A 22,272-nucleotide genomic window follows, 5' to 3' on the forward strand; every position below is an offset into this window, starting at 1 on the left:
AAACAACCCTACTTAAAAAAATGGTATTTACAGAAGTAATCAAGATTAGGGTAGGCCCTAAATCCAGTATGATTGGTGTGCTCATTAAAAAGAAAATTTTAACAAAAACATGCACAGGAAGAATGCTTTCTAAAAATTAAGCAGGAGATCAATGTGATTCTTCTTTACTCCCAAGAAATTCCAGAGATTGCAGTCAAGTCTTCAGAAACTAGGAAAAAAAGGAGGGAACCAATGTTTTATCATAGCTTTTAGCAGGAACCAAACCACTGCACACAGAAACTGAAGGTTTATAGCCTGCAGTACTGTGAGATAAAAAGTGTTTATTTATGTTCAGCTTATAATATATGTTATGGTGAAATTGCAAATGGATATTTGGTTTGCATTTAGCCTTTTATATTAAGGAGATTACATGAATGTGTCCTGATTTTCCAGTTTCTGTCATAGAACTATTATTTTGAGACTCATCCATATTTGAAGATATTAATAGCACTTTCTGTTTAATGCTGAACAATTTTCCTTTGTATGGAAAAATACAATTAAATGGCTCATTCATTTTTTAATGGGAATTTGGGCTATTTCCAGAGTGGAGTCATTAAAAATAAAGATTATGTGGGAATAAGTATATGAGTCTTTATAACATCTTATGTAAATGCCAAGAATGTGGAATAATTGGGCAATAGAGTATTAATGTGTTTGTATTTTTAACATGCTATTAAGTTATTTTCCAAAATATTTCAAACTATCATTCTACACTCTCATCAGCAGTGTATGTGGTTGTCAGTTCAACTACAGCTGCCTATACTTAGTATGGTCAGGATTTTGCTTTATTTTATTTTAGCCATTGTGAATAACTATACAGTGGTATCTCTTGCAACTTCTGTTAGGAAAATTTCTAAAGACCAGTAACTTCTAATATTTTTTTCAAGTGTCCTTTAGTATATATTAGTAGTATCTCTTATAATTTTCATTTCCATAATGATAGCCGACCTTGAATATTTTCTCATGTAAGCACATGCTTACATGCTATTGTGTCTAGTCTGTTGTGGTCTATCTATTACAAAGATTCGCCCTCATTTTTATTTCATTATTTCCAAATCACTACTTTTTATAATTATTTAGGAATAATGGGCACAATTTAATAATTCACTGTTTAATTTACAAATGCTTTATCTGAATCTTTAGCTTGCATTTAGAAGAACACATTTTTAAAACATAAATACAATTCTAATTATCAATTTAATTTTATAGGTTATGCTTTTCATATCATACAGAGAAAATCAAAATCTGGGCTTAAATCATAAAAATTTTTTCTGTATCTTTTTCTAGAAATTTGTGTGTGTGGTTTTTTTTTGAGTTTTATAATTGGGTTTATGATCCATTTTAAGATAATTTTTATATATTAGGAGATGCATGGAGGTGAGCTTATTTTCTCCATTTGGTGATATTTTATTATTTCAGGGTGATATGTTATAAAGAATGTATTTCATAACTAAACCGTCTTTTAACCTTTACAGATAAGCAATTGCCTATCAAATGGCATATATAGGTTTCTCTCTGACTCTTCATTCTATCTAACTAAACAACTTTATACCAAAATCAAATTATTGTGATTGTTTTAGCTTTATAATAAGTTCAAAAGGCATAATGTTAGTCATTCTAGTAGTATATTTTAAGCCAAATTTTGAGGTTATTCATATGTCCCCATATTTTCACATAAAATTTAGAGATTGCTCATCAAATATGTTTACAGAGAAACATTTGAAATTTACAAGGAAAATTAATGAAGAATTTTTAATTTTTCATGAAATAATTAGAAGTAGAGACACAATTTATGAAAAGCCATAGGAAAACAAAAAGCACACTATGAAAAGGGAAGTATACAATATTTTATGTGCATATTTAAAAAGCAGAAATTACTCAAATAAACAATGTAGTATGGCATCTGAGGGAACTAGAAAAACAAAAACAGCCAAAACTCCAAATTAGTAAAACAGAGGAAACAATTAAGATCAGAGCAGAAGAAAAAAGAATGGAGGCTAATACAATACAAACACCAATGGAACAGAAATGCTTATTCATAAAGATATCCAAAATATGTAAACCATACCTAGGCCAGCTAAGAAAAAGAGGGAGACAATTCAAGAAAATTAAATTAGAAAAAGTAGTATGACAGTATAATCCATGTAACAGAAATAGGAAAATTACTAATGGACATTAGAAACAATAAGTTGTGTGTGTGTGTGTGTGTGTGTGTGTGTGTGTGTGTGTGTGTCAGAGAGAGGGGACATTGAATTATGTGGGTAAAAAGATAGGAAGTTGCTGGAATGGGAATAAAGTTTTGTGGAAAAGTTATTTCATTTTATTAAATTTATTTATTTATATTAATTTTTAATTTATTACAGTTTATTCACTTTGTATCCCAGCTGTAGCTCCCTCCCTCATAATCTCCCAACTTTTACTTCCCTCCCTCATCTTCTCCCATGCCACTTCCCCAGTCCACTGATAGGGGAGGTCCTCCTCCCCTTCCCTAGCTTATCAGGTCTCAACAGGACTGGCAGCATTGTCTTCCTCTGTGGCCTGGTAAGGCTGCTCCCCCCTCAGGTAGAGGTGATCTAAGAGCCAGCCACTGAGTTCATGTCAGAGATGGTCCCTGTTCCTATTATTGGGGAACCCTCTTGGACAAAAGAACAATTGTATACCAACAAAATGTAAAACCTGGTTAATAAGCTGCTTTTGCTAGGTAAGTGTAGCTTTCAACCTAATCAAAGAAATATCTCTTTACAACAAATGAAAACCATTACAGAAATCCAGAACTAGACACAATACAGACATCAATGCATCATTGATTGCCTAGCACCAATAGATAAATCTGCAACACTGCTTCTGTATTTATGGTTCAAGGAACATTGAGGAAGAGGGGACAGAAAGACTGTAAGAAGTAGAACACCAGGAAGTCTGCTGTGAGACTTTGTCTCCTAGAATTGCCTGAATAAACAAGACTGGAACAATGATAATAGCAAAAAACAAAACAAAACAAAAACATTAACACAGAAAGGGGAAAATTTCGTGGGGTTCCATCCTTACACAAAGAACTACAGGCAACAACTGATTTCTGAAAACAAAAGAATAACTTCTCCCAGAGATAAGCACCCTAACTGATTACCGAATACAAAATGGTCAGCCTTGAAACCATATGCACACAAACAAAAAAAAATTGAATCAACAGGTTATTTTTTACATTTTATTAACATATGTAACAATAATAACCAATGAAAAAGAGGGCATCCATTTGAGAGGGGACATGGGAGGCGTTGGAATGGGGAAATGGAATGAGGGAAGTAATATGATTATATTTTAGTTAAAACTGTGTTATAAGTGTAAAGCCTAAAACTATGAAAATCCTAGAAGACATAGGGTAAACCAATTTAGATCCTTAGAATGACAAGGCATTTTTTTGAAAAGACCTTCAAAGCATAAGATTAATTTTACAAATGAAAAAGACACAAATGGTTATTACTCCACTTGGTGGAAAATTGACGTCTATCTGTTCTGGAGCACACATGTAATAAAACCTATCCTGGCTGGTATCATTATTTTTACCGTCTGACAAGGCCTCTTTGCTTCAAGTATTGTCCTTCTTTAATTCAATCTCTATACTATAATTAAATTTTAAGTACATAAAAGCGAATCTTTTAATACTTCTAACTAAGCACTTTAGTTCTCTATCTCATATGCCCTGCATCTCTTTGACATGGTCATTTCACAATTTGGTCTTTGTATCTTCCAAATTAACCTCTACTCTTATTCTTCACTTAAAATTATAAGTTCTAACAACTTTAAATTAAGTTACTATAAAAGTTATATTTTTTCAAAAATAACATTGAATATCAGTAGTATTATACATATTTTTGTTTAATTAAAATCAATTACTTTAGCCTGGTTCAGTTCAAACAGCTGTTTCTTTCTGTCAAGTCTGCCCAGTTCCCACACATAATGTTGTATTTTTCTTTTCAAGTTCTCCAACACAACTGGTTTATTGCTTTTCTGTAGAATTTACTGTGTTACATTGTTAATACCTGTTTACATTTTCCCAACATGCTAAACTGAATATCTCAAGGGACAGGATAATGTTTTTATTTGAACCTATAAACTCAGGCACCTGTGCTTAACACATTGCCTCGGACTGTACATCTGCATATGTATGGTTAATTGTTTGTTTGTTTGTTTGTTTGTTTGTTTTTTGGAGTCAACACCTTTTTTTACTTAATATATACATTCCTAAGCATTAGTACTTGTGTATTCAAGAACTAATATTCTATCCATGGTTTTTAAAATACTGAATAAATTATGGTGCTGGAGAGATGGCTCAGAGGTTAAGAGCACTAGCTGTTCTTCCAGAGGTCCTGAGTTCAATTCCCAGCAACCATATGGTGGCTCACAATCATCTATAATGAGTTCTGATGTGCATGCAGGCAGAACACTGTATACATAATAAATAAATATTTAAAAAATAAAATACTAAATAAATTAAATACATTCTCAAAGGCAAAGAGGATGGACATCAGAAGAAGAAGAAAACAAGAAATAAGTTAGGAACCTGCCACGGAGGGCCTCTGAAAGGCTCTGCCCTGCAGAATATCAAAGCAGATGCTGAGCCTTATGGCCAACTGTTAGGCAGAGTGAATGGAATCTTATGAAAGTAAGAAATAGTAATATCTAGAAAGAACAGGACCTCCAAAAGGAGAGCAACAAACCAGAAAATTTGAACATAGGGATCTTTCCAGAGACTCATACTCCAACCAAGTACCATGCATGGAGATAACCTAGAACCCCTGCACAGATGTAGCCATGGCAGATCAGTGTCCAAATGGGTTACATAGTAATGGGAAGAGGGACTGCCTCTGACATAAACTGATTGGCCTGCTCTTTGATCACCTCCTCCTGAGAGGAGAGCAGCCTTACCAGGCCACAGAAGATGACAATGCAGCCACTCCTGAGGAGATCTGATAGACTAAGATCAGAAGGAAGGAAAGGGGGACCTCCCCTATCAGTGGACTTGGGGAGGGGCATGTGTGAAGAAGGGTGAGGGAAAGTGGTATTAGGAGGGGAAGAAGGAGGGGTTTATGGGGGGGATACAAAGTGAATAAAGTATAATTAATAAAAGTTAAAGAAAGATTCCATTTAAAAATTTTTATCAGTCACCAATAGTCAGCTTACAAAACTGTCAGTGATATGCATTGCCCTCATTAGAATCTATGGAGCTACAAAATTCTGCATTTATATCCTAGTGGAAAATGAATATCACAGTCCAGGTATCCAACCTACAGCCAAGAATTGCCTACAATCCATGGATTGTACTTCCATGGATATCCTTCCAAAAGAGAAATGGATGCATAAAAATGTCCTGAACCCAGAGGGAGATCACAAAGAATCCTGGCTTTGTATAAGGCAGTGAAGGCATTAGTCAGCATAAACATATGAGTGCTGAGAATATAAGGTGGGACATAAGGTGAGCATCAGCTGACAGCTGAGTAAGGTGACTCATGTCCTCTTCCAGAAGCTCTTTATAGAAGATGACTGAGAAAGCCACAGTAACTTCTACAGAAGCTTGAAGAAATCCTCAGTGGTTTATCCCTGGATCCTGACATTTAGTAAATCTTCTGCCTGGTGATTTAGCCTAAGGCTGGTGTCTGCTTGTTACACCCCATGTACGGAACTGTTCATCACCAATGAACTGCCAAAACATTGAGCTTCTGAGTTACCCTTTTCTCTTAGGAAGTGTAGAGAATTATTTCTTTAAAAGTGAGAGAAAATAAAAAGCTATAGGAAACACGTTAATGTCCTGAGTACAAATTTGGGAGTTAAAATTTCTGAACCCTCACCTTTGTTCGCCCACTGATTCAGATTTAGAAAAACAAGCCTCTTCAGTAAGTTTCCAGAAAAAAAACATTTACCTTGCTTTAATTCAGGGATAGTCTCACCATTAAGGACTATTTTTACATTTAAAAAAGTGAATATGTTAGCATTCAGACAAAATGTACACCATTTAATGAGGACCTTCAATGGATCAGGTCAGCAGGAACATTGGTTCTGGACTCGTTCTTTTCCACGACCTACCCTGTAGAAGCCTTTTTTTCTGAGCTAAGTGAATGCATATTTCTGACCTAGTTTTAATAGGTGTTGTTGACTTGGCCAAAACTGTGATGTCCCAAGTAGGATCACACCAATTTAAATTATGGAGTGTAAAACTGGACTCTACTGAGGAAATTCTATTATAGCAGTCGAGGATGCAGCTTTCTTAAGTCTTTTCTTGCTATAGCTATCAGGAATAGAGTAGCAAAGTCTGTTTTTTACCAACATATCTCAAGAAATTGGGGAAAGTAAGAGTGAAAGCCTGAGTAACCTACTGAATCAAAACACATCTCTGCCTCTCCCATCACACATATGCTCGTACATTTCCTTCCTACATTTGGTAACCCTAAGTTGGGAAAATCATAGCTATTTCAAAAGTTTGCATGTAGACCACAATTGCTGTCTCTGAGCACACCTTGAATATGACCAGCTACATCAGATAGTACTGATGGTACTGTATTTCTTAATCTTTCAGGTTTTCAACATGGTTGAGGAACAATGATGTGTGGTTTGTAATTTTGTTTTATACTTACATGAAAGAGATGAGTGGTTGGCAATGTGTAGTCTTTGGACCAACAGCATCAGAATCATTTAGTACAAAATTTTCTGGGCCTATCGAGACCTAGTACTAAATTAAAAGCTTTGATAGTACAGGTAACTCATATCCTCTATCTCCATTTAATTATTACTGCTACATAGCTCATATCTTACCCACACTTAAGATTCAGTCTTCTTTCCCCAGGAAGTTTTCCCTTACAAATTTACATTGACCTCTTCCTGAGCTTCAGTCTAACTCTTTTTATAGTAGTCAAGACATAGTAGAACTGTGAATTATCTACTCCCTCATTTAAATAAGCCTTATGTCTGTCTCATTTTTTCAGTTTGACCCAAGGAATGGAACCAACATATTCCTTTTCTCATGTCATGGGAGGCTGTAAGGAAAGAATGAATTTAATCCTTTTTGACTACTTCCATAACAACCCAGTGTTTTCTGCAAAAGGTAAAATGGTAAAAGATTATGTTGTGTTCTTGGTTTGGTTTTTCTTCAATTGAGGTGAGGGAATCCAATGGTGTGGAGGATTGTATAAGAGTACAGATAATATTTCCAACAAGTGTAGATCATTGTTTTTCGCATTGTTAGAAAAATGTCTGATATAAAGAAAGGAAGAAGAGATGTTTTTGAGACGTGGTCATAGAAGCTTCTTTCCATGTCAGCTGTCTTCATTGCTTTTGAAGAAAGATGAGGCAGATTATCATGATGAAGAGCACATGGTAGAACAATGGTTCTTAACCTTCCCAATGTTCTGTCCTTTTAATACAGTTCCTCATGTAGTGGTGACACTCAACCATAAAATTATTTTTTTGCTAGTTCATAACTGTAATTTTGTTACTGTTATGAATAGTAATGTAAATATCTCATATACAACTCCAAAGGTTTCAAAGCTCACAGTATGAGAAATGTTGTGAGGAAAGATGTTCACCCCATGGCTGACAAAATGTAGTAAGACTGATAGGGAAGGAGAAGGGACTCGATATACCATTTAAAAGCATGTCCAGAATGTCTTACTTCACTTGAGCAAGCCTCATCTCTTAACAAGCCATTCTGCCATGAAATCATCAATGGATAAAGTTAGTGCTTTCATCATCTGATCATCTCTCAATAACACCACAAGCATTCAGTATATGAGCCTTTCCACCACATCATCTCTCAGGACTAAGTAAGTGTGAGATGAATTCAAAGAAGCAGCAGCATAAATCAGTAGACAAATGGGACAAGTTTGTCTCTGTACTTGACTACAAGAAATTGATTTTGAGTTATTCCATAGTATCCCTCCTTAACGCTTTAAGGGTAATTCAGAACGTCCCTAGTTAACAACTTTAACTAATGTGTCTGGAATGAGGTAAAGTGGAAATAAACACTCAGTTTCACACCTGTTGAAATCTTTTCTCACTCAATGGGAAAATGTGAGCTTATAATGAACTGTGTTGTCTATGAGAAATCAGCCCTAAGAAGCAGCACTATAAAGATAATAAAAATTTACTCAATTGACTGTAGAACAAAGATCAAAGTGACCAAAATGAAAGGTAAATACACACTGACTTTTAAGATTTTGTCTTAAGTTCTGATGTTGTCTCACTACATGTGTAACTTAGATCACAAGCCGATGTTGGCAAGACCTGGGAATTTCTACACATACGGGTCTGAAGAAGATGTTTGTTTTGTATGAAAAGGGGATTTACTTGTTTTCTGTAATCCCTGGGAAGTCTTTGAGACTTTGAGACACACAGAACTCTGATTTCAGTAGGATTAAACAAAATACTTTCTTTCTCTTTTTCACAGTGACATATGACAATATGTATCGCATAAGGGTAATAGGTTACTGACTGAGAGTAAGTAAAAATTGTGGAGGCCAATTTTCACTGTGGAAATATTTCTGGATAACAAGTGTAAAAGCCAACAGAATTCAAGCATTGTATATTACTTTTCTGCTGTTTTAACTGATCCAACACTATATATGTAATTAGCAATTTATCTAGCTGTTTGAATTACTAAGCCAGGTGCTTCATTAAATTAATTATTTAACAAAAGTATGATTCATTCTGTCTAAAATTATCAAGAGAAGATAAGAACAATTTTATTAATGTTTACGATGGTCCAGATGTAATGAAAACAAGATTCTTGAGGGAGAAGCACTCATTAGTAAATTATATCCATGGTTTCCTAAAAATACCATTGCAAAACATAAGTGAAACAAATATTTTTCCCTGAGCTCTTTACATTTTAGTTACCTAAAATAGAAGTATGTCCTTAGATATGGTTCTTTTTTAGTTGATATTTATTATTAGTTCTTCACTCACTAATATTTATTGTGCCTGATTATTTACCCATTTGTTACTCATAGTAACCTTGAGAAATGCAAATCCGTGTCATCATTTTACAAAGTGGAAATTGTGGGTGAAGATTTTGAATGACTTATGTATTCACATAACTCATAAGGTCTGAATAAGAAATTCTAGTCCAGTCACTCTAATTCCAGAGTTCATCACACTGTTTAACTCTTATTATGCCTCATTTGACTTATAACAGCTTCCTTCTAACTAAATCTATTTATACATACTAAAAAAGAACTGCAAGTTTAAGTAATTAAAAAGATGTATGGGATTTAGAGTCAGACAAACCTATTTATTTATTTATTTATTTATTTATTTATTTATTTTGTGTGTGAGAGAGAGGTGAGTGAGGGAGAGATGGAAAGAAATGAGGATGGAAAGAAAAGAGAGAGGAGTTAGGAGAGAGAGAAAGAAAGAAAGAATGCACTTCTGGTGGTGAGAGGACAACTGTCAACCTCTCTTGTTTCTGTCACTGTCCTGTGTACTACTCTCCATGGAACTTATAGCTGATTCTCCTGTCTTTGCCTCCCACGTCTAAGTAGGAGAGATACGACACAAAACCCTCCTTTTACTCAAACGTGAAAGGCAAAGAATAGAGAAAATTAAAAGTCTAATTAACAAATAGAATAAAAATCATTTCAGATCTCTATGACTGCAACAAGTAGTCAATACTGAGTTAACTGTTTCTCTTGAAGCCTATCAAAGAGCAGATATGGTTCTTCCATGACTCTCACACAAGTAGTTATCACACTTTTTTTTTCTTGTTCACATTGTCACTTGGAAACTAAACCTCTACTTTTCACACTTAATTTTTTTTGTCTTTTAAGATGCAGACAATCGATAAGAAAAAAATAAAATTAAAAAAAAAGATGCAGACAATCCAGCTATATCAATGTTCCCTTCACTTTGATGCTGCGTGTTGACCCCTGACCCACTTCTTTCATGTAGACTATATGCTAAGGTACTTTACTGTGGCATATTCTTGCATCATCTAAAAAAAAACTTCAGTTTTGTTGAATAAACCACTTCCTATTTTCAACTGATGGTATCTAGATATTCTTTTCTTAAATACAGTGAATAATTTCCAAACTGCTTCAGCTACACACACCTCTGACCACATCTGAGCTTTAGTTATTAAACATCAATTTATAAAGCTCACTAAGGAACCTTAAGGCAGCATGAATCTAGCTCTCTTGTGACTTTCTATGCGTACACTTATTCTCTGACCTACAGTCATTCACATCCTCCCTTTATCTCAGGGTACAACTTTTTTCTTGTTTTACTTCCTTCTCTATTTAGCCTGAACAAGTTGGGCCTCACTTCAATTGTGCTTTTCCCTCTCAACAATCATTTGCTTTCCTCATTGAGACATGTGTCCCCTAATAAAACTGAACATTTTCTGTTCTGCTGCACCCATGAATTGGAGTGCCAAATTTGGGGGGGGGGGATGTCTCTGCACAACCTTGAAGAGTGACCCCTGCAAAGCCCTACCAAATAGGGCTTCTGTGTAGCTCAGAAATTCTGACATCACCTTCTCTCATTATTTTTAGGAGCAAATCTAAATACTTTTTTTTTAAACCTTCACCACCACCTCCCTCTCTCTTTGAGCAGATGACATCATCTCCTACTCACCAGAAAAAAAATCAAGGTCACTAGGCAGAAACTTCCACGACTTCCTGACTCCAGATCTACAGATTTATCTACATCTGTAGCTGTTCTTAAATCCTTTTCCCCTCACAACTCACTGGGAAAAGGTATTCCTCCTTCTACTCAACACTTGGATTCCTTGACAACATTGTTTTTTTTTTTCATTTAACATATGAATTAAAGCATTTTCAGTCTAAAGAATATCACAATAGGATCAAAAAACTTTGCAAGCCCCATTTCCCCTCTAATTTGCTCTGCCTTCACTTTCCTTCAGACAATCATATGAGCTGCCTCCACCTCAAACAGATTCAGTCCTCAATATCCTTTCATTTAACTTCTGTTCTAAACACTGCTACAAAGTGCACAAAGGCCACTGGTCAGTCCTTAGTTTCTATTTTAATCAGAAGACTATTTTAATCAGAAGACTCCTTGGCCCATCAGAAATTTACAAACAAGCAAGACATTCCCTCCTCTTTATGACACTCTCTCTGTGTACCTAGCAAGAAAATAGAAGTCTTTCATGGGCTCCTTCTAGTATGAATACTCATTTTTCATTCAGTACGTTCTCATTTGATTGATATCTTATCTATTTTTTTCTGAGCTCCAAATGCTCTAATCCACAATGTATAGCAACCACCTACATCTTAAAGTATTGAAGCAGGCATTTCCCCCACTGCCTCTCTCTCAAATTCACTTTTTGTCTTCTAATATAACCCATTTTGTATTAGGCTCTCATGTCTAAGTAACAGAGCTACAATGCAAATCCTTCCTTTTACTCAAACGTGAAAGGTAAAGAACGGAGAAAAGTAAAAGTGTAATCAAGTAATAGAAAAAAAGACCATTTCAGATCTCTATGACTGCAACAGTTCTTTAGTTCTGTTTCTCTTGAAGCTTATCAGAGAGCAGATATGGTTCTTCCATGATTCTCACACCCTTAGGGATCACACTTAGGGATCACACTTGTTTTTCCTTGCTCACATTGCCACTTCCAAAGTAAACCTCTACTTTTCATACTCTTGAGTCCAAATGACCCAGTTAAAAAAAAAAAAATATATATATATATATATATATATATATGGTATCATCCTGGTCATCTTTCCATCTTCCTTCTAATTATTTATGAACATACCTAATTTGTTGCCTCTTCTTTATTTCCTGTTTATAAGTCAAGACCTGAACATTTGTCATCTTAACTGATAAAATTACCATAAATATTCTGTTGACTTCCTTTCTCTTTCATAAGCAATTCCCTATAGATCATTCAAAATAATCTCACTAAAACCCAAAAATGGTTGCTATTTAACAGCTTCAACCCTTCAGTATCTGCGGGTAAGGTACAGAAAAACTTCAAATCTCTTCAAACAGAAATGCAAACCTTGTGTACAAGTGTTTTTATATCTGTTTCCCATAATGTGCAGCCATTTATAGGCATGCAGAAAATTCTTTCACAGTTGTATTTGAAATGGGACACATAATCACTTTTCCAAGTGAATTCCTTGTAAGGAATATTAATACTTTGCAGACTAGTTTTCTAGGAGCTCATGTGATTCCTCTTATCATTCACAGGTCACAAAATCATCTGAATTTTTAGCAACTGAATGAATATAACCAAGAAGCAAAGATCTGGAGATCTGGACTTTTAAAGCTGTGGGTAGAAGTGAGATACAGTATTTGTTTCTTTCTGTAACTGTCCTTGGAAATATTTGGTTATCATAGTGAAATGCCTGACACTTTTCCTCTGACACTTGGAGATGTGAGAGGTAACATTTTTAAAAAGATGAACTTAGATTTGATGTAAATTACCTCAAGAAAGCTTTAACTATCTGATTTTAAAGGCACTGATTTTAAATGCAGTCAATACTACTAAATGTGTTTTATTTTTAAAAATAAAATAGAATGTGTATTACAGGCATACACACTTGTATTTGACTATTGAGTCTTTTCTACTAGCTATGTGGCTTGAGGCAAATTATTTAATATCTGTGAATTTCAGTTTTCTATAAAACATAGATATTAATACCCATACCACTTTCATCATAGGAGTATTATGATTATTAACAGACACAAATACACGCATAAGAATCTGTTTAGCACATGACAGAGGATCTAAACAATCTCCATACATTTCCTACTATACTATCTGATACCGTATTACTATCTAAGACTGCTTAATAAAATTTTTCTGAAAAAAAAAAGAATAAAAAGTTTTTCTCTTAGAAACTCACAGACACAACATTATTGCACAGAAAAAAAGCAATAATTTGAATTTGGTATAAATATAAATATATTGAATTTGGTATAAATATAAATATAAGTTATTTAGACACAGAGAAAGGTAGCATTCTTTTCAGTGTGAAAACATTGAAAGTAAGAACAGCTAAGGAAGCTTATTCAATCAGTTCTGGATGCCAGATCTTATCACTGAAGACTATACATCTAATTTCCAATATTGCTTTAGTTTTTATATTTTGTCTTCAAAAACAAATTACTAAATTATGTACTGATTATATGGAATCTTAACCATCTACACTGTTATTTAGAGAATAAGCCATGCCACCTCTAACATAACTGACACCATATATGCCAGAAACTGGGAATATGTCAAAAAAGAAGGGTACAACCATTACCTATAACTCTAGTTCCCAAAAATCTGAAGTCTCTCAGGTACCAGGCATGCATGTGGGGAATATTCATACATTCAAATACTCATACATATTAAATAAAACTAAGGAAAAAACTTTTTAAACATTTGTTCCTTAAGGCTATAATGTACAAGATTATGAAAGGCGGTTCTGGATGTGTACTTGATATAACATAACATAACTTTAGTCAGGTGGGTAATGTTGGGCATTACTAAGGAGGCACACACATGAGTTCAAGAGACAGAGGACTTGTAAAAGTTTGAGTTTAAAGTTCCCATTTCCACTTTCTATTTCTTTGCCAGGCCACACACAAACTACAAACAATTAGTCTAGTTATGAAGTTCTCTAGGCCAGAGACACTAGAAAAAGGAAGCCTGTTCTAATTTAGATCTTTTTGGTCCCTATAATCACACCATTGGGTGATGGTGGGCTTGGGAAAATATGAAAGCTCTTTGGGGCTTCCGGAGGAAAGAAAGGGAGGGGACCACATATGGAAGTCAACAAAGTAGCACAGTTCCCTTTTACCTCCAGTTTGTCTTCAGCGTGTCTATAAAATGTCTGTTTCTAAGAGGCAAGCGTTTGTTTTCAGAAAACATAAATTGGAAATTTAAAAATAACAAATAAAGCTAATTTTTCTTGCAGAAAAGATCAAGTCATTCTTTTCTTACCTCTTCAGAAGGACACAAGTAGGAGAGATATTTTTCAAATAACATATTGGCAGATCCTTGGGCTTGGCAAGTGAAGTGATGCACAAATGCAAATCCGGGTCAGGGGAAATTAAAGTGGAAGAAAACGTTCTATTCCCATGAAAATGTTTGGAGATGCTGGTCCTCTTTTATATAGATTGGTTTAGTAAAGAGTGATGTTGGGTATTTTTTATTTGTTTTTCTTTTATAATATACATACTATCTGTTTCATTGGTAATTTTTCTGGCGTCTATCAGGTACATGGAAGAAGAAAACTAAGATGATTTATTCATTCCATAGGAACATGATCAACTGATGTAACACATTTTTTAAAAAAAAAAGTTAGGCTGATATTTTTCTTTCCTAATCCCACTACTACAGTGAGTCTCAACCTCCTTATGCTGTGAACCTATAATACAATTTTTCTGATTGTGGTGACCCCAAACTACAAAATAATTTTTGTTGATACTTCATAACTGAAATATTGCTACAGCTATGGATTTTTATGTAAATGTCTGATATAAAGAATATCTAATATGTGACGCCTGTGAAAGTGTCATTTGACTCCCAAAGGGGTCACAACCCATGGATTGAAAAGCACTGCACTATTACAAGTCTTATTTTAGACCTCAGTCACTTGGTGTGAAATGGATCATGTATAGTCTCTCTAACTGGGGAGACAAGGTCTCTCTCCCCAGTCAATGTCTAATATAACAAGGAACTGAACAGTAAATATGTAAGACCAATCCCTTTGAAAGGGTTTTTTCCCCCTGAACAAAGTAGGTTTTATTCTCATATAGGCATTGTGTATAATATGGGTGATTTATCCATTTTTGTCTCCCACTCAGCTATGTGCTTTGATTATTTCATGACTAGTCATGGCTGGCTCCTTTCCTATCTCATTGACAAGAATGACATGTAGATGACAAACTTTATTTGTATGATCTTGTTCTATTTCACTGGATGGTTTGGATGTTAAGCTTAGGTTTTCTAGTGGCATGATTGGAATGTTAAAGATGATGAGCAATGATAAGAGCAATCAAAAGGTAATTGCTAGATGAAGGCAAAACAAAACATAAAAGTTGGGAAAGGCTCTACATCCATTTCTTACCACTCTTTTAGCACTGTATCATTATATACTTAAGGTGATACATAGTAATCACATATCAGTAAGGTACAGCATCATAGTATTCACTTAATATGGTAATTTCTAATTCCATCCTTCTCCTACAAAAAGAACAAATGACATAATTTTGTTCTTTATGGATGAATAGAACTCCACTGTACTCATGCATTGCACGGCATTTTCTTCATCCATTCCTGTGTTGATAGATAGGTGGCTCTACAGATGGATATTGTGTATAGTGTTGCAACAAACATAGATGTGTAAATAGCTCTGTGGCATGGTTAAGTTAGTGTCCTATGGATGGTTTTACATTTATATCTTAGTTGTCTCTGATGGAGATTTTCAGGTCTTATGACAAGATGATATGTTCAGTTAGAGCTATCAATGACAGATTTAGAAGTTCTGTTGCAGAAATTAAGCAAAATGGATAAGATTCTTTTTGTTGGTGGTGGTTTGTTTTTCTGTTTATTGGTTTTTCAAGATAAGGTTTCTCTGTGTAGCCTTGGATGTCCTGTACTCACTTTGTAGACCAAGATGACCTCGAATTCACAGTTATCTGTCTGTCTCTGCCACCCTGAATACTGGGATTAAAGGTGTGGGCCACCACACCTAATAAAGATAAAATTCTTAAATTAGGCAAAGTAGAGAAAATTCTTTTAAATAGGTAAATGGTTATAATTTGTGTGTTGTTGGATAGAAAGGCAAAAATGGAAGTTTGATTGTTATATTGAACTTGCCCAATAGTTGATAGCACAAGAATGTTTCAAGGAATACACCAAATGCCTTATGAAAAGGGGAATACCCATTTTATGATTAGCACAAGCCTGAGAATACAGTAGGGGCTTAATCAATATTTATTGTATGAATGACTACATTTTTAATGAATTTCTTGACTGTAAAGACTATGACTTCATTCTTATTGTAGCCTAAGAACTAATCAGTGAAATACAGTAAGTACTCAGTTTTAGTGGTCTCAATACATGAAAGAGAAAAATATGTTCTATGCATCAATATCTAATAAGTCAATCCCTTTCCCCATAAAGAAACCTGAACCCTGAAAAGTGAAGGCTTCTCTTTAGAACCATATAGCTATTAATCACAAACTTCAATTCATTTTTCTTACCTCATATTCTATACATACTTACATAACTGCTAGGTTTGGTATAGTAACAACCCATCACTGATCAATATAATAATTGATAAGATTTACATTTTTCATTTTTTAAACTAAATATTTATATATGACCATGGGGTATACCTGTGCCATAGTGAGTATGTAGAAGTACAATCAGAAGACAATTTGCCAAGAGTCAGTTCTCTTCTCAGGCCATCAGGCTCGGTAGCAAGCATCCTCAACACTAAGCCATTTTTGAGGCCTGATATTTTTATATATTTCACTTTTAATGAAGATTTTGTATTCCAGAAATGTCAGGTTATTTATCAAAACCTGTTTAAGTACTGTGTGAAAAAGTTAAGGTCTGAACCTGCATCTGAGTCCAAGGTAAATTCTCTTCCTACTGTTTTGTTGTCTCTTACTAGTGAATTACACAGTGCAGCTGTCCAGTGAATAGTAGCTTTTCAAGAAAAGTAATTCTCTCTGGCTGTTTCCAGAAAGAAAGTGACTGTCTATCTCCAACCAGAAGAAACCTCCTTAGAGCTGAATGCTTCTTTTCACTAAATCAATAACCATAGCCTGAACCTTGGAAACCCTTCTCATAGAATTAATTTCTCACCACAAAGGCATTCTTCACAGAGGGATCTGCAAAATACATGAACAATGCCTAGAATATTTCCTGAAAAAAAAAATACATGCACTATCGATATTCTAGGATACCCAGTCCACTAGCTAAAAGCAACATTTCCAGTAGAGTTTCTGGAAATATTTGATAATTACGTTATTTGCAGAAACAAGAAAAGGGTACTTGAGAAGAGTTGAGAATCTTCATGTTTTTATTCCTTTCACAGTTCTTTTCCCCTGTTCGTGGGTTTGGTTGTGACTAGGCCTTTTCTGACCACTCATGAAGTAACACATTTCCACAATTAGTCTGCACAGACACTTGCTGCTCATGAAGCACAGATTTACAACTATTTTCATTTGTTTTTCCTTGAGGCATCCAGTAGACAAATATGAGGCAAGCATGAAGTATTTACACAAGGGGAGGAATTGAAAAGCAGACGCACAGAGAAAGTGAAAGCGGATGGTACTTTGTACAGACCTTATGCATTCATGTAGCCTCCACAAACGGTTCAGAAAATGAACCCTGAAAGTTAGAAGTAGTAGATTACTGTTTAACTATCAGCTATTACTCTCTCCAGGACTCCTGCTTCGCTACCTCAATGCACAAGAACATTTAGAAAATGCCTTTATCTCCCAAAAAGAATGGATGTTCTCACTGACACTTGGGTTTACTTGCATAAGTATCATCCACATCAGAAACTACAGGAGCTAGGGCATGTTCTTTCCTTTCTTGAGGCTGTCAACTCCCAGGTCAAAGCAAGGGCAAGCTTATATTTCATAGCTCTTTCAATCCTAATAGATACACAGGATAGTACCAAAGGTAGCCTTGTTCTCAGGCTCTGTAGTGACCTGCTTCATTCCTAGGACAAAAACAAAACAAAACAAAAACATAAAGAGGGCAGCCAGGGACTTTATTACAGTAGAAGTAGAAAATTATAGGTTCAAGATCTAGCCAAAGGCTACATATATGTACACATACACATACTCAGGATATGTACATGTGTAGGTAATGAAAAATAAGCCTGCTCGGATGTGGCCCGTGGTAGCTCAGTAACCAAGTAGTTTTCCAAAGTAAGGGGAACAAGGACTATTTCTATCAGGATCTCAATGACTGGCTCTTTGACCTGCCCGCTCCCCCCCCAGGGGAGGAGCAGTCCTGTTAGGTCACAGAGGAGGACTTTGCAGCCAGTCCTGAAGATACCTGATAAAACAGGATCAGATGAAAGGGGAGGAGGTCCTTCCCTATCAGTGGACTTGGAAAGGGGCAGGGAGGAGACCAGGGAGGGAGTGTGGGGTTGGGGAGGGAATGAGGGAGTGGGATACAGCTGGGACACAGAGTTAACAAAATGTAACTAAAAAGAAAAAATAAAATTAAAAAAAAAAGAAAAATAAGATAAAATCCTAAAAAAACAAAAAACAAAAACAAAAAAAAAAAAACAAAAACACATTGACAATCACTACTCACCAAAAGAAGGATGATAAAAGTCACTTAACAGAACATAGTCCAGAAAATTGATTCAGAAATTACAGTCAATGTCCTCTGAGTTCCTTGAAGTACATAGCTCACAACCTGACACCTTCCCCTCTGGTTCTTTCACACAAAAAAACATTTATCTACCAGATGAATTATGTCACAAAAGAAAACATATTAAATAGGAGAGGCAGATACACATGTCATACTATAGTTATAGACAAAGTCCTATGCTAACTCAGAGTATAGACCAGCCAGGTAGTTCTGCCTGAGGACAATGAGAAAGGCTTAACATCTGAACTTAGATTTCAGAGATAATTATAAATGACAACTCTGACTGGATTTAAGCCTCACTGCATGAGATGGAAAGCATTCCTGACACTTCTTAGGTGGCCAAAAACCCAAGAGTACATCGGTCATGGGCTTAGGGAAAAACCAAATACTATTGTTCTGCTAAAGGAACGTAGCAATAAAGAGATTCCTAGCAACATTCTGCTAAATTGGCACATCAGTGCCTCATTCAGCCACCATGAGAGATACTTCCTATTTCATTAGATGCCAACTAACATAGAGACCCACAACTAGACAATGTGCAGAGAGTGAGAGACCTTGGCACATTCCTTCTAAATAGGATGTCTGAGCAAAAGGGATGAATCACACCAAGAAAAGTGTCTTCCAGGCAGAACAGAACATAACTGATGTACATATAAACTTGCAGAGACTATAGCAGTATCCACAGGGCCTACACTGGTTTAAGCCAGATGGGGTCCCAGAGTGGAGACAAGGAAGTGTTCACAAGCTCTCATCCTTAACCAAAAAGTTATCTACAATTAACACCCATTTGACAAGGAAAAATTAGTTTTCTCCAATGGAGTCTCAGTGAATATAAAAAACATAATTAAGGATAGGCACTATGCCCAGCAGAAGATGGCCAATACAACATGGACTCAATGACATTTTTGTGGTTGTTTTGTCTCAGATTACTTTGTTGATTTTGTTTGTTTGTTTTTGTTTGTATGTTTTAACTCTTACTGGTCTTTTGTATATAATGGCTTTTGATTTCATGTTTTTATGGGTTTTGTTCTTTGGAGTTTGTATGTGTATGTGCTTCTTCTTTACTTGTTTTTTTTCTTGTGGTATTTTATTGTTTCTTTGTATTTTTTAGTTCCCAGTTTGTTTGTTTTCTGAAGAGAGAGGAAAATAGGGCAAAGGCACGAAGTTCGATTGATGGGAAGATGGAGAGAATATGGAAGAAGATGGGGAAGGGGAAATTGTGATCAAAGTATATTATATAAAAATATTTTCAATGAAAAGGCTTTAAAATTAAATAAATAACAAATGAACAATGAATATTCACAATTTTGATGAATAGACTGCCATGAATTTGACAGAGCACATTGTCCATTTTCTGTTAGTATCATGTGAAAACCTGAGACTGGGTTTATATAGAAAAGAGAATTATTTAGTTCACAGTTTTGGAGGATGAAAGTCCAAATAGCACAGAGCTGTTCTAATAAGGATCACATTTTGCATATCACTTGTGGCAGATGCCATAATGGTGGACACATGCAAAATTACCAATTACTTCACAATTTAGACAGCCAGGTGAAGGTGGGATGGAGTGAGGAGCGGGCATATTCTGTTAATAACAACCCTTACATGATGGCTGACTCAGAAGAGCAAGTGTAATTGGCTTAATCTTTTCATTCTTTCCATTTATTTTTTGATGATACAACTCCACTGACCTCTAACTAGCCTTCACCTTCTGTAGATTCTGTCATCTCTGCACTGCCAATCTGGAGACAAGACTTCCAATGGATAGGCCCTTAGGGAACACAAACAATAGCAGGGGTTATTCTATTCTACCATTGAGTTCCATTTTGACAGCGCATATAACACTTCATGTAATATTTGGGGTTCCTAGAAAGCAACAAAAATGAAATTTCTTACTCATAAAATAAGAAATCAACCATCACACCTTTCTTTCAGAAAAAAAAGTCTTTCTTACATTTACTTAAAAGCTAGCATAGGATTTCTACTTGTAGTAACCTATTTCATGTATTGCTGACTATTCATAATTTTTATTTTTTAATTTATTTTTTATTAATTACAATTTATTCATTTTGTACCCCATGTGTGAGAGCCATGTTGATTTTGAAATAGAGAAGCCATGCCATGTGCTCTCCTCTCTACCACTCCTGCAAAACTCCAAGCTGCACACATTCAAACACTGGCTCTCAATATTTCTGACCTAAGGTGCTACTTCCAGGCTTTTAAAAAAATCTTTTCTGGGGTGACATTCAACCAAGGACCATGTATGGATATAACCTAGAACCTCCACTCAGATGTAGCCTGTGGTAGCTCAGTAACCAATTGGTTTCCCAAAGTGAGGGGAACAAGGACTATTTCTAACAGGAACTCAATGACTGGCTCTTTGGCCTCCCCACCCCCCCAAGGGAGGAGCAGTCCTGTTAGGCCACAGAGGAAGACTTTGCAGCCAGTCCTGAAGATGCCTGATAAAACAGGGTCAGATGAAAGGGGAGGAGGTCCCCCTGATGTTGGAAAGGGGCACAGTGGAGATGAGGGAGGGAGGGACGGGGAGGGAATGAGGGAGCGGGACACGGCTGGGATACAGAGTTAATAAAATGTAACTGATAAGAAAAAAATAAAATTCAAAAAAAATCTTTTCTTCCTGATTTCTGTACACTGTGCTCTCTCTCTCTCTCTCTCTCTCTCTCTCTCTCTCTCTCTCTCTCTCTCCATATATATATATGTGTGTGTGTGTGTGTGTGTGTGTGTGTGTGTGTGTATAATGCTTTAAATTCTTATCTAACGATTTATCTTTTTCATTGGGTTTATATTTATAAGACTTCCTTAATCATAACTGTTTATTTTATCTTCTTTTAGACTAGGACAACAACAAGCCTCATTTTAAATTGGTAAGTACTTTTATAAAACTTCAAAGTTATGTTTTATAATATATATAATTCAACCCTGGTTCAATAATGATAAAATTTCAAAGTTATAAAGGTCTATTTAAATTAAGCTAATTTAAAATGTATGTCTCACTGCCTATGTCTTTATCAGTTCCTAAATTAATAAATGCTGTTTCTCCTGCCATGAGCTGCCTATGATCAAGATTGACCACTAGGCTTTATGGCTAATGGGTTTGATATAATAAATTCAAGTATAATTTTAAAATTGCCTTATACTGTTCTACGATATTGTTGGTTTTAAAACTCATAACTCAGGGGTTACTACATACAAGTTTTTACCAATATTCTAAATTAAGATCTATTAATTTCAGAGGTATTTATGTTAAAACTTGGTCATTGCGCTATGTCTTTACTATCAAAAGTTTAAAATATATTTGGTCTTGTTTTCTAAAAATGGCATTCTTATTAATCTATAGTATATCCTTAGACTTTTATAAGCTATGTACTTTTTATATACTAAATCATACACAAAACTGTTGTGCTCTCACTTTAATGGACTATATTTATGATTTTTAAGGCTCCAGCTTAACAGGGACAAAACCTAAAGTCCTAATATTTAGTGCTTAACAAACGCAAGTAAATAGTCATCTCATACATAATCAAGTCCTCTAACATGTCCAAAAATATATTTATAGTCCTACAGATGCAAACATGGTCTCATTGCCATCTTTAATAAACAGCTGAGGATGGTCCTTGAGTCACCATACAGGAGCTGGTAAAAATAATAAGAGAGGCGCCTTCCCCAACAAACTCATCTACAGCAAAAACTTATGCTCCAGACCTTGGCTGCTGCTCTGAGGCTGTTGTCATTCCCACACAGAAAAACGAGATGTCTACGATGCCCCATCCAGCAGGGGTATAGCCAGATGTCAATTCTGCCTGGTGACTGTTTCAAATGCAGCCAAAGGGGACTCTGGTCCCATGGCTGCCTCAACAAGCCAT

The sequence above is a fragment of the Meriones unguiculatus genome, chromosome X (assembly GCF_030254825.1).
Source record: "Meriones unguiculatus strain TT.TT164.6M chromosome X, Bangor_MerUng_6.1, whole genome shotgun sequence".
In the NCBI taxonomy this organism is placed as follows: Eukaryota; Metazoa; Chordata; class Mammalia; order Rodentia; family Muridae; genus Meriones; species Meriones unguiculatus.